At 39.7% G+C, this 14,193-nt stretch overlaps 1 protein-coding gene across 10 annotated transcripts in view; it reads left to right on the top strand.

The window, feature by feature from the left end:
• ARVCF (ARVCF delta catenin family member) overlaps nt 1-14,193 on the top strand; it is a 505,185-nt gene that overhangs the window by 169,359 nt on the left and 321,633 nt on the right. Inside the window, exon 1 of one of the 10 annotated variants that reach the window (XM_043498176.1) lies at nt 5,155-5,171. The exons of the other annotated variants lie outside the window; for them this stretch is intronic. The gene's annotated coding sequence lies outside the window, so the exon portion shown is untranslated. Of the gene's footprint in view, nt 1-5,154; nt 5,172-14,193 lie in introns of those variants that run through there. 10 annotated transcript variants of the gene reach the window in all.

The following is a 14,193-nucleotide window of genomic DNA, read 5'->3' as shown; positions in this document are numbered from 1 at the left end:
GTCTTTGACGTAAGTATCAATGTACAACAGGAGACAGCAGAAGAACTTAATCCAAAATATTCAAATAGAGGGCATGTTCATTTTACTTGACTTCAGCTTTGAAAATGACTGTTTTTTAAAAAATCTAGAACAGACTACAGTCAAAACTGTGTTCCCTAACCAATTCCTAGTGCACACATTGTGTAGAATATCTGACTGGGAACGGGTGGCCGGTCTAGATGTTTCTCTCCTCCTTTATTTCTCATATCTTCAGTATTGTGTGAGGGATGGAGGGGGAGCTCGGGGATGGCAGTGGTTGCTGGCTGCAGGACTTCATCATCATTGCATGTTTTTTCTGTGAGTAATTCCTCTACATTCTGCTCTGAAATCCCTCTGGGTGCCAGATCAGCAGTGCTTTGACTCCTGAATATAAAAACCATCAGGTATGCTCGGAGTTGAATACTTTAAACCAAGCCGGAAAGAAGCAGAAGAGAAGCTTGGTGCAGTTTATAATATCCAGTACTGTTTATGGTGCAATGGGAAAAAAAATTTCAGAAGGTCACTTACTATGGTATATTTGTTTATGGCGAGGTAACTAGGACCCATAGAGCATGCAATGTGTAGTGTACTGTATCTGACTGTGATAGAAGTGAATGGTAACTTGCATAGTTCTGAAAAGGAGAGAAAAAAGATCCTTTTTGGACTGGTAGTTCAGCTGTTGAGACTGATAGGTCCAATCCTAAAAAAAAAATGTTTTGCACAGAAGTGAGATGAGTGATTTCTTTTTATTAGTTATGGACACTTGTGGGTGAGGAGACTGCTGTACAAATGTATAGATTACTATGAGAAGTGTTCATCCTTTATATTAAGATGTTGGTTGCAGTGTGATTAGATGGTACACTGTGTTCAAGGCTTTTTAGAACAAATTGTGAGTCAAATGAAATTATGCAGAAGGAACCTTGTGGATAGCTACTGGGTTTGGGTGGATGGGGAAGTGGGAAAGAAGAGGAAATCAAGGCTAGGATACAGCTGCAGTAAGCTAGCTTTTTGTTGAGAATCCTTGTGCTATTATTTTTCTGGGAAGTAGGTCCGCATGCATGAAAGCAGAGAGAATACTGCTTCAGTGTCCCATTTCTGCTTGCAAAGTGTTGCAACAGCTGTAGTGCCAGTGTATTTAATGTTGAGGAAAGGGACTGGAGGGAAGTGCCTCATATCACTGAATCATAGATCATAGAATATCAGGGTTGGAAAGGATCTCAGGAGGTCATCTAGCCCACCCCCCTGCTCAAAGCAGGACCAATCCCCAACTAAATCATCCCAACCAAGGCTTTGTCAAACCTGACCTTGAAAACCTCTAAGGAAGGAGATTTCACCACCTCCCTAGGTAACCCTTTCCAGTGCTTCACCACCCTTGTAGTGAAAAAGTTTTTCCTAACATCCAACCTAAACCTCCCACACTGCAACTTCAGACCATTACTCCTTGTTCTCTCATCTGGTACCACTGAGAACAGTCTAGATCCATCCTCTCTGAAATCCCCTTCAGGTAGTTGAAAGCCGCTATCAAATCCCCTCTCATTCTTCTCTTCCGCATACTAAACAATCCCAGTTCCCTCAGCCTCTCCTCATAAATCAGGTGCTCCAGCCCCCTAATAATTTTTGTTACCCTCCGCTGGACTCTTTCCAATTTTTCCACATCTTTCTTGTAGTGTGGGCCCCAAAACTGGACACAGTACTCTAGATGAGGCCTCACCAATGTCAAATAGAGGGGAATGATCACAAGCTCCCTTTCTGCTGAATCAAAGAGCAGCATTGGCAAATTCTGTAGGTGACCCAGCCCATTTCTCAGCCAAGAGGTGCCTTGTGACTTGAGGCCTCTGTAGCAAATGTGTTAGGATTAGGGCTGTCAAGAGAGTAAAAAAATTAATCATGATATTACAAAAATGAATCGCGATTAATCATGTGATTAAAAAAATTAATTGTGATTAATCGCACAATTAATCATGCTGTTAAACAATAATAGAATACCATTTATATAAATATTTTTGGATGTTTTCCACATTTTCAAATATATTGATTTCAATTACAAAACAGAATACAAAGTATACAGTGCTCACTTTATATTTATTTTTTATTATAAATATTTGCACTGTAAAAATAAAAGAAACAATATTTTTCAGTTCACTTAATACAAGGACTCTAGTGCAATCTTTTTATCATGAAAGTTGAACTTACAAATGTAGAGTTATGTACAAAAAAACTGCATTCAAAAATAAAACAATATAAAACTTGAAATCCTACAAGTTCACTCAGTCCTACTTCTTGTTCATCCAATTGCTCCAACAAACAAGTTTGTTTACATTTGCAGGAGATAATGCTGCCCACTGTTTGTTTACAATGTCACCTGAAAGTGAGAACAGCCGTTCACATGGCACTGTTGTAGCCAGCGTTGCAAGATATTTACATGCCAGATGTGCTAAAGATTCATATGTCCCTTCATGCTTCAACCACCATTCCAGAGGACATGCGTCCATGCTGATGATGGGTTCTGTTCAATAATGATCCAAAGCAGTGCAGACCAATGCATGTTCATTTTCATCAACTGAGTTAGATGCCACCAGGAGAAGGTTGATTTTATTTTTTGGTGGTTCGGTTTCTATAGTTTCCCCATTGGAGTGTTGTCTTTTAAGACTTCAGAAAGCATGCTCCACACCTCATCCCTCTCAGACTTCGGAAGGCACTTCAGATTCTTAAACCTCGGGTCAAGTGCTGTAGCTATCTTTAGAAATCTCACATTGGTACCTTCTTTGCATTTTGTCAAATCTGCCATGAAAGTGTTCTTTAAATGAATAACATGTGCTGGGTCATCATCTGAGACTGCTATAACCTGAAATATATGGCAGAATGTGAGTGAAACACAGAGCAGGAGATATACAATTCTCCCCCAAGGGGGTCAGTCGCAAATTTAATTAACACATTTTTTTAACAAGTGTCATCAGCATGGAAGCATGTCCTCTGGAAGGATGGCTGAAGCATGAAGACGGATATGAATTTTTAGTGCATCTGGGACGTAAATATCTTGCGATGCCAGCTACAATAGCGCCATGTGAACCTCTGTTCTCACTTTCAGGTGACATTGTAAATAAGAAGCGGGCAGCATTATCTCCTGTAAATGTAAACAAACTTGTTTGTCTTAGTGATTGACTGCACAAGAAGTAAGACTGAGTGGACTTGTAGGCTCTAAAGTTTTGTTTTTGAGTACAGTTATATAACAAAAACATCTACATTTGTAAGTTGCATTTTCATAATAAAGAGATTGCACTACAGTACTTGTATGAGGTGAATTGAAAAATACTATTTCTTTTATCATTTTTACAGTGCAAATATTTGTAATAAAATAGTATTAAGTGAGCACTGTGCACTTTGTATTTTGTGTTGTAATTGAAATAAATATATTTGAAAATGTAGTAAAACATCCAAAATATTTAATAAATTTCAATTTCAATTCAGTTTAATTTTAATAAATTAAACTGATTAATTGCGATTAATTTTTTTTAGTTGAGTTGACTGCGATTAATTGACAGCCCTAGTTAGAATGTAATATCAAAAGGAACAGGGAACAGATTCTTCAATGGTCTTGCTTTTGTGGCCCAGTGACAAGTATAACCTCCCTGCACAATTTTATATTGGGAATTCAAAACTAGTTATTAGTGGTATGTCTGCTACTCCAAAACATTGTTCTCAGCTCTTCAGTGATCATTATGGAAATTACTGAGTTTTTTGGTAATAAAAATTTCTACCTCCTTGTTACACTTCATTTCTTTGCATACTTCATTCACTCTTCACCTTAAAATATCCTTTCACTGCTTGTCCGGGTGGTTTCTTTTTGCTTTATTTGTGTTTGGATTGATTTTTCAGGCTTCCACTCACTTCCTCTCTAAAGAGAGGTCTGTGGCTTTGTAATAAAGCCAGTTGTTCCATGGAAAGCTGAGCTCATCAGCAGGGTTTTAATACTCTAAATGGAGGAGACCTGTAATGAGAGTGGAGAAGCAATACTGTAATACAGTTGGCCTGTATGACTAATCAGTTAAAGAATTCAGACTGCAGAATACCAGAGCCTTCATGCCTGATTGATGATAACAGCAGCCAAATGACTTATTGCCCTTACTGTTAGCATCCTCCACACTGTTAAAAAGGAGATTTTCTGCATTGTACAATAGATTTGTCCTTTTGTTCACAATGCTGGCTCTTGTAGCACATTATATCAAAATCAAAAACAAAGGAGGTCAAACTGGATGGTTCCCTGAATTTATTCACAAATGCAGTGACCTAGGAATGTGAACTAATGCTTGTTATGTCCCCCTCCTCCCACACACATACGAAGTGGGCCTATGTGTCTGAATTTATCAGAGTATGAAGAATTTAATGTCTTATCCCTAATGACCTGGATCATGGGGTTTGTTGGGTTTTTTTTCAATAAATCTCTCAGAGCCTAGGTGGGGCTAACTTCTGTGAATTGTGGTTGTTATTATAATGTTGGTGACATGCATAAGCATACAATTGAATGAATGAAATTAAATTTCTTATAATGGAACAGTGGGAAAATAAATAATTTTCTTTGTTTAAATTTAATTTAATTTGTTTTGCCTTATGGTTTTAGCTGTAAATGGTTCTTAGAGAATCATATTAATTTTTGTACCTAATAATTTTAATCTACTGTAGGATGCAGAAAAGTATGAAGCATATAGTTATGTTGGGGAGAGAAGAGAAAGATTGTGACCTCAGGGCATTTTCTGCTGTGAATGAAAAGATGGAGATTCTTTCCTTGTAGAATCCAAGATCCAACTGTAAACTTGAGACTGCCACTCCACTCACTGTTCTGCAAAAAATTAACAAGACAGAGGATATGCAGAAATTTCTAACACATAGGTGTGGTAATGTTTCATGTGAACTGTGAATTCATCATATGTCTAAGTCCTAGGGCTATTGTTTTGGAGTATGTGGCAGAATAATGTGATTTTCTCAACATTCTAGCACCAATGTATATTTTCTCCATTTATGAGATTCGGCCATTTGTTACAGTATATCACCAAAACAGAGGTGGAAGATGGCTTCTGCTGATTGGATGCTTGGTCTACTAAACATGAAGCATTCTTGGAACAGAATTCAATTGATTGCTTGAACTGTCACCCCAGGTATTCTCATTGTTTATTACAGACACTGAGCTTCCTTAGTTCTACTGTATACTTTGACAGATTTCCTATAGAAGGTGCCCAAATTATAACTACCTAACAGTTATTCCCAGCCAGAAATTGAACTTGTTACTTGGAAAAAACCCCTAGAACCTAATGGCCCAGGAGATGAGAACTAACACAGGATGCTGACTTTGAATCCCTCCATCAAGAATGGCCCATCTCACCACATTTTGTCACTCTTCTAACTAAAGAGTGGCTCAAATCAGAACAGCGGGCCTGAAGCCCCTTTAACTTTGGAGAAGCTTGGATCTGGATTGAAATTTCTTAGCTCAACCCTGACTCTTAAATGCACACATTGCCTGGAAAGACTGTCTAGGACTCTCTCCAGAACCTGTCAGGCAACAGGTGTGACAGTTATTGATGGGAAGCTGGCCTTCCTTGACTCTTCCCTACAACTACTGGATGACAACATTGGGATGTTATTGCAGTTACCCTAGGCATGCACTTGTAACTCCGGAGGCACTACTGGTCCACAGTTTCTACAACAATGCTGTTGCTACTAAGGGTTACCCCTGATTCTTTAATACAAATCCTGTTGAGTTGTTCGTACTGGGAAGCGCTGTTCTTGCAAGAGGTATTAGTGCTAAGGAAGGATTTTCAGAGTTGCCCAACACTAAGAGAGTAAAGAGTCTTAAGCATGTGATTTAGTTTTTGAGCTATCACGTGTTTCCCAATAGTTTTTCTTTATATCTGGTTCTAAAAATTTCTGTGTACAGAGAACTTTCCTCCTGCCCACTTCATTCAGTGATGAGACAGTCCAGGCTACTGAAATAGAACAGCAATATCGAGCAACTGGAATTTACTGTCAGACACTTTGGTTTTGGGAAGTGAATTTGGCACTCATGAAGGTGAGGAACTGTCAGCGGTGGCTTCGGAAAGGTTGCCTCACACTTACCCCCATCAGCTTTGTAATGGGGACAGACTGTCAGTTGTGCTGCATTTTACAGTGTCTGGTACAGATAAATGACCATCATATTCACTTTTTCTTCTGATCTAAATAGCACAGTGAATTTGCTCTCCATCTTTATGTAAGTGTAAGCCAGGTAGAGGAGTCCTATCTAATAACCACCCTTTGGGTGGTGTCAGATACAACTCAAACTGGTCTGAGTAATTTAAAATACACCTACAGACTTTTAGATTGTAAAATAAATGTTCTGGATTCATTTATCTGCATTACTTAAAGCTCCTGAGATCTCAGATAGTTTAGACTTTTTATTTGCTATATTCATATGAAATATTTCTACTGATTTGGTTAAAAAGCAAGACCTGAATTGGTGAACCTGCTTGATGCTCTACCTCCTGAACAGATGCCAGATGAAGATGTCATAAATCTGGCCCAACCCAGGGTGCTATAATGTTCCCTAGACTAATAGCACTCACTCCTCCATCTGACACCTATGTGAAAGGATCCTAGATTCAAAGTCTGGATGGGATACATTGAATGCGTGATCATTATGAAGATGGAGTTTTGTGCCATTTTGCCCAATGGAAGCAATGATACAATCTTCTTCAGACTTATTTCTTACAATTTTGCAGGTTAGGCATGTCTTGCATACAGATCTGGATGGTAAATTAGTTTAACCTGAAGCCTCTGTGATTGAGTTGCCCCGCTGGAGCTATGGATCAAAACAGTTGGTATTTAGCCTGTTTGAAGTTCAGCTGTGTTTGACCTGCTGGGCCTAGTGACAATTTTGGCTGCAGAGCTCTGCACAGACTGCAAAGAAATGAGAGAAGAAATGGGGTACATGAAAATGGCAAATCATGATAGTCTTGCCAGGATGTGTGCTATTCCCTGCCCCTTTCACCTCATAGCAACATGTTACACAGTCTGCACAGATGTATACATTAGTGCTGTTTGTTTGATGGGTGGAATGAAGTGGCATGTATAATCCTATTTAGAGAAAACATACTAATATTTGTCTTCAGGGAACTCCTGAAATAATTTTGTAAAAACAGAGACAAAACCAGACTATACTGAAGTTGTGAGGAGAGAAAACAACTTGTGTGGGGGCTATGATGGATAGAACTCATAAAGATTTGCAGTTGCTACAACAGATGCAGGATCATAACTTTCAAATGCTGGAGCGGTGTCCAACCAACAGAAAAAGAGCTGTGTTCCTATTATGCCTGTATAAGTATTTGCTTGGTACTTTGTGTTTCTATGATGCCTTTCTCCTCTGGAATCTTTAAAAAAATTCTTAGTTCCAGGGAAAAAAATCTTATATGTCTCAGAGACGGATCCCCTGACCAATCCACACATCGCTTCTCACAGCTGTGTCCAAAAGTCCCTCTCTCTGGCAGACCTGTTTATCAAATCCAGGTGTTAGAGTTCACTATCAGGTGAGCTTACATTAATATTTTCACAAAGGAGTGTTTGATCCAGGAATACCATCTGGAAGAAACAGTCTTTTCCCCCCACATATGAGGACTATTGTGCCCTCTTTACCTTTAGGAGATTCCTCCACCTTCCTATCTCTAAGTTCACAGGCTATTTTGATTGCTGCTCCTTTGATACTCCTCACCAGTCAAGGTGATGACATTTTAATTTGTATGTCAGTTTTTCTTGGCTATAGGTTTTGAATCATGTCCTCATGGTGGATGTGTCTTGGATGATCAGTGGTAGCATGGATTTGACTCTTTAAATTTGTTTTTACTATGAAATGTAAACTGACAGATTATAGACCCTCTGTCACAACGTGTTTGATATTCAAAATTCAAACATTAGTTTTGATTGGGCACATAGGTCACATAATTAAAATTGTGCTTCTGCTGCAAATATGTTGACAGATTCAAAATTTGCTATCCATAAGTATCTGTAATATTTACTTAAAGTTAGCTGTTTACTGACAGAAATGTTCATTTAACTTGTTTGCGTAAATATTTGAGAAATATAGAAAGAGGGATTGTGAACACCATTCAGATATACTCAACTGTTTAAGTAAACATTCATAGAAAATATTTGGAGGTATTCACCTTTTTGTAACAGTAATGTTAAAATGCAGAGAACAGGTTCTTCTTACCCTCTGCATTAATCTCATTACACATAAACTTGAAGCAGTTCTACTCCGGTTTATTGGGCTGCTCAGAGGAACTACTTCAAGGCACTAGTCAATAAATCTATAAAATGTTTTATATTACAGTGTCTCTTCTGTCCTAACCTGCTTTTACTGTTCTGTCTTCTCCCACAGCAGTATGAAAATTATAGAGCAAGCCAGCCCTTCAGATTGGCAGGAGCCCTGTGGCTGAGTACGGAATTAGCTAATAGAAGAGATTGCTTGGCTTGTCTAGCGGGGTGAGATATATGAACTCTATGGAACAATTCCAGTATTTAATTAAAAATATTAGAAACACAGACTGTCCTCTAGTTCCTACCATCTCTTCCTCTTTCATGCTTATCTAGTGACTATTTTGATAGTCCTGTAAGCTAGAAAAAAATAATTGGTGGCTCTTTCTGTTGTCATAGCTCTTGTTCTAGGGATACATGTCCCCTGATACTTTCCTATGCTCTTACATGTTGCTTGGTAATTACTATTGCATATTCTCTTGTGAGAGATTCATTTACCCTCCACCTTTCCCCAGTGTGCTCCTTAAGGTCAGACCTTTGTGGGAGTTTCATTGAAATGCCAGAATACTTAGGATATTTCTATATAGTTTTGTTAGGACTTTAGCCACAACTCACTTTCTGTTAATTCTCCAAAGAAAAGTGTTTAGTGATATACATTAGTGCTTTTTTATTAATGTACAAGTTATTATTAGAAAAGGGGGCAGTCATTTTTCTTTCTCCTAGATATCTGTCCCCCATCTCCAAAGCTCTTCTATGGGTTGGTCCATCCTTCAGGGTGGCATACTAAAATGTTGCAGGGATCTGCCAGCAGAGGGCTCCTTCAATCCAGTGTGTGCGACACATCCCACACAGCCCTTCCTCATGTCATATATTACTGTGGCTCTATAACCAATGAAACCTCAGTCATTAGCCCACAGCTAGGCCTGGAATTTCCCAGTAAGTTTCTGAGATCAGGGCTCCAAGACAGCTTAATGGGCTATTGCCAAATGCTGACATACCCAAAGGCTTCCCGATCAGTCATCTTAAATGATTAGTGGTGGCCACCACAAAATGAAATTTAAGATTAACTGAAAGAGCTTTTACTTGTCATATACCCGTGTTTCCTCGGCTCTTTGCAGGTCTAGTTTCATTTGTGTTGTATGAGGTTAATAGCTTCACAGGTACACTGATATTAATAAGTAATTCTTCATTCAAGGTTATATTGAACTGCTAAAGTTGGAGATAGCTCTCTGCTATGACAATGTTGTGCATAAAACAGTTATCCTATCAAATTATAAGTGATAAAATAATAATCTGCACAGTCAGATGTTTTGAAGTCACATAGGAATGCAACAGGATTGAATGTAGTTGATTCACCTAGTAGAGGAACCTGAATACAAGCAGCAAATTCAGCAAAATGACCCACTGGTATGTCAATTAAATCTTTCTAGTAAATGAATCATACAAGTGAAATTTAGCTTTAGGCTTTTGATGCTGCTTCTATAGCAGTAGTTTATTCATCAGTAGAGAATTCTAATAAATAATAGTTGGTACTTTAATCTTCAAAACACTGAAACATTAATGTAATAGCCCTTGCAAAATAAGTATATACTCCAATTATCCCCGTTTTAGAGACAGAGGGAAAAAGACTTGCTCAAGGCTACCCAGCAAGCCTGTCTTAAAGCTAGAAGAACTGACTCCCAGCCCTGTGCACAGACCACTAGAACACTGCCTCTCATGAACCTCTTTTAGGAAATGTGACTTTTACCATAGGAAGTGGTGCTTTATTTTATTTTATTTTATTTTGGCCAGTTTTATTTAAAGAAATGGGTAGGGGGGCTTGAAATTTTGATTGCATTCAGTAGGCAACACTGGAAAACATTTTATTTATTATTTGCACTGCAGTAGAGGATTGGAATCCCAGTCATAGGTTAGACCATATTTATGTTCTTGGGGAGAGATACTGAGAGCACCTCCCCAAAATGTAGGTTCAGACACTGAAGTTACACTGTGAGGGACAGATTACAGGGCATATAGTGGGGAATATTCCCATGCCTCAGCAGACACACCTTGCTTCTCTATTATTATACTTGGGTTGGCTTTTAAATTATTGAGAAGTTAATTGTTGACCATTTTTGCTGTCTATGGAAGACTTGTAAATCTTAATATAAAACTGGGTATATTAATGGAATTCAGAACTCAAGTAAGGGTCACTTTATGGCTGGCCTTATGTGGGTTCATTCTGCCCTGTACTTATGAAAGAGGCAACCATAATCTGACTGCAAAGTGTTGGTGAACACAGGGAGATTTGTCACCTAGTGTTACCCCATTGGTGGGAGGACTACAGGAGAGGAATGCAGTAGAGAGGAAACCTGCATGAGAACACTGACTACATAAGCAGTCTGCCCATAGTCAGGCCATCACCGCAGGTCTTCTGGGGGGACAGGGGGATGGCCTGGGACTGCTGCTGCTGGTGGGAGCCATCAGGGACCACCGCAGCTGGCAGGAGGCGGCCGGGAGTGCCGCTGGTAGCGGGAGGTGGCCTGGGACCACCGGAGCTGGTTGGGAGCGGCCCAGGACTGCCACCGCCACTGCTGGCAGGGGGCGGCTGGCCACCGCCAGCTCTGGGACCACCGCTACTGGCCGCCGCCATCCCCGGGACCACCGCTGCTGGCCGCCGCCAGCCCTGGGACCATTGGTGCTGGTGGGGGCTAGCCCGGGACCGCCAGTGCTGGCAGGGCCAGCCTGGGATTGCCGCTGTTGCTGGGGGAGGCACGGGAGGTGGCACGGGACCGCCGCTGTTGCTGGGGGAGCTGGTGCAGCTGGCCCCAGGGCTGCCTGAGCTGTTCGGGTAGCCCTGGGGTCAGGCACACCTGCAGGCTGCACAAGTCACAGATGTCCCGGAAAGTCACGGAATCTGTGACTTCCGTGACCTCCATGACAGACTCGCAGCCTTACTCATGAGAAAGCCCTCTAGATTATGTTAGTCCCTTTCAAGGTTTGTAGGAATGAAGATGTGTTCAGAACTCTGAACATGTGTGCTTCCATTGCCTCATTATACGCCGAGTGTCCTAACTTGTTTCCTATCCTAGAGAACTTCCTAAGCAAATCAATATAAGTTTGTTGCAGGCAAGACAGCCTTCTTCAGAAACCTGTCTCTAGCGTAAGGACGAGAACCACTCTAGCTTTCAACAAAATCAACAAAAGTTTCAAGAGACATCCACTTAAAATTACAAATGTATAGCCATATGCTCCTACATCTAGCTTGCTGAAAATGTAACTACTCCAAAATCTGCTTCAGAAGTTTCCTATTGGTGTGCCATCATAGGAACTTACAGCACAGTGCTACAAAAAAGGTAAAAACAAGATCCACAAACACAAAGTTGCTGTGGTGGGATGAAGACAGGGTAAAGCCAAAATATTACATATGCTCTCATGGGAAATCTGGTGTACATCCCTACAGGAAATATACAGCAAAGTTATACTGCATTCAGTAATCCTACAAACTTTACAAGGTAGTGCCGCAAAGATGTCTAACTTACAATGCACTGGGCAGCATTAATTTGCTGTTTACAGATTTCCTCATCTTAGAATGGCAAAATATAAACATCTGACTCAGTGTCTAAGCATTAAAGGGTCAGTCTGCTAAGAGTAAGGTCATCTCTCCATTCTGTGAGGTGTTCAGAAAAATTTCACTGCACATTTCAGTACTCCTTGGCCCCCAAATGCTGCCATGTACAGTGATAGCACATATGCTTCATACTCTGCAGTTCAGTGGGCTAGATTGTCCTGGTGTAACATGATGCAAAGTACTACACTTAGGAAGGAAAAATCAAATGCACAACTACACAATGGGGAATAACAGACTAGGCAGCTGTACCTCTGAAAAGGATCTGGTTATAGTGGATCACAAATTGAATATGAGCCCACAATGTGATGCAGTTACGAAAAGGCTAATATCATTCCGAGCTATAGTAAAATATCGTCATGTGTAGGTAATTGTAGGAGACAATTGTCATGCTCTATTCAGCACTGGTGAAGCCTCAGCTGGAATATTGTGTCCAATTCTGGGTGCCACACTTTAGGAAAGATTTAGACAACTTGGAGAGAGTCCAGAGGAGAGCAACAAAATTGATAAAAGGTTTAGAAAATCTGACCTCTGAGGAAAGGTTAAAAAACCTGGACATGTTTAGCATTGAGAAAAAAAGATGGAGGAGGAACCGATACAGTCTTCAGATATGTTTAGGGCTGTTATAAAACGGATGATTATAAGCTGGTCTCCATGTACACTGATGGTAGAATAAGAATTAATGGGCTAAAGCTGCAGCAAGGGAGATTTAAGTTAAATATTAGGCAAACATTTCTGGCTATAAGGGCATTTAAACTCTGGCACAGTCTTCCAAGAGAGATTGTGGAATCCCCATCACTAGAGATTTTTAAGAACAGATTGGATAAATGCATGTCAGGGATGGTCTAGGTTGATTTGGTCTTGCCTCAGTGTAGGAAGCTGGACTGGATGACTTACTGAGGTCCTTTCCAGCCCTACATTTATATGATTCTCTATGATTCCATGATTGACTTCAGTGGAGTTACACCAGGACTGGATTTCTTCCAGGACATACAGTTTTAAAATATATTCAATGGGTATTTAGCCACATCCACAAACATTGGGCTTAGTCTAGCAGCCCTTACTCACATGAACATGCTGATTCTAATGGAACTAGCTGGATGAGTAAGGGTTGCAGGATTATATCCATCATTTTCTCATGATTTGATGACATATTTATTCACTCATGTGGCTCATTTTTGTAGTCAATATTGACAAAATTTCTTCTTTTTAACACCTTTCCATTATAAAGGGTGGTGCATCAGTCTAGAGAATGAGAATCTCAGCTAGAACCTATTGTCCTGGGCAATATATTCACCATTAAGCTTTTCTTGCAGGAGCTTATAGAGAGAAGAATGGAGAAATATAAAAGTTTAAAGGCCAAATATGGTGCAAGAGATTGTATAAATTCATGTAATAAATAGAGAGGGGAAAATGATTAACATTTAAAATTGGTATATTCGTTTTGTTGTTCACATGGCTTTTGAACAAGAAGAAAAGTTTAGCAGAATGACCTCTCTCTTCATCTGACTTTAAAGTATGATTATGCTCAGAAGAGACTATAAATCTGGCACATTTATTACTTATCAGATGAGCCTTTACACTTATTAACCCTGCAGAACCAACACAGCTATGGTGGGAGCCGGAGCAGGAATCTAAAGTTATGCCTGGTTAACTTTTATTACGGGTAGTGATTACAAACCAGAGACCACAGTTTAAAATCCCAGAATGAGTTTGTAGGGCTGAAATTAGAACATCGTTTTATTTGTAAAATGAACAAATTTCATCGGGAATCACTGCGGTCTTGTTTAGATAATTGGGGAAAAGCACCTATTTCACTAGCTTAGTTCAATTGATCTATCTTAAAGGTGTTGAAAACTCCACCTAACAACATTGTAGACACAGTTTAATAAATTTAGCTTGATTTTTGGTAGGTCAAGTTATGTCCTACACATTGATGTTAAGTGAGATTTCCATTGGGTTAATCTAGTTAAATTAAGCTAACTGTATTTAAAAAAACACATGCCATTTTTTCCTAATCTAGACAAAGCCTGACAGAAGGAACCTCTTGATGCCATATCTAGAATCCCTTTTTCAAAACAGAACTGTATCCTAAACTTCTATTTTGGGATGAAAATCAGAAAACCATTGTGTGGACTAGAGCATGTTTCATGTGTGCACTCCCTGTTCCCCTTTTCCTTATGATGCTATAATTGAATGGGGGAAGTAATGGTTTTTTTCTGCTGCCATTCACTTTTAGGTACATACAGTATATGAACCAAAAAAACTGTGCTATTGTTTACTGCTACCAT

The sequence above is a fragment of the Dermochelys coriacea genome, chromosome 15, assembly GCF_009764565.3.
Source record: "Dermochelys coriacea isolate rDerCor1 chromosome 15, rDerCor1.pri.v4, whole genome shotgun sequence".
Taxonomy (NCBI): domain Eukaryota; kingdom Metazoa; phylum Chordata; order Testudines; family Dermochelyidae; genus Dermochelys; species Dermochelys coriacea.
Note: the sequence above shows the minus strand (reverse complement) of the source record. Positions and strands in the feature narration are given on the sequence as shown.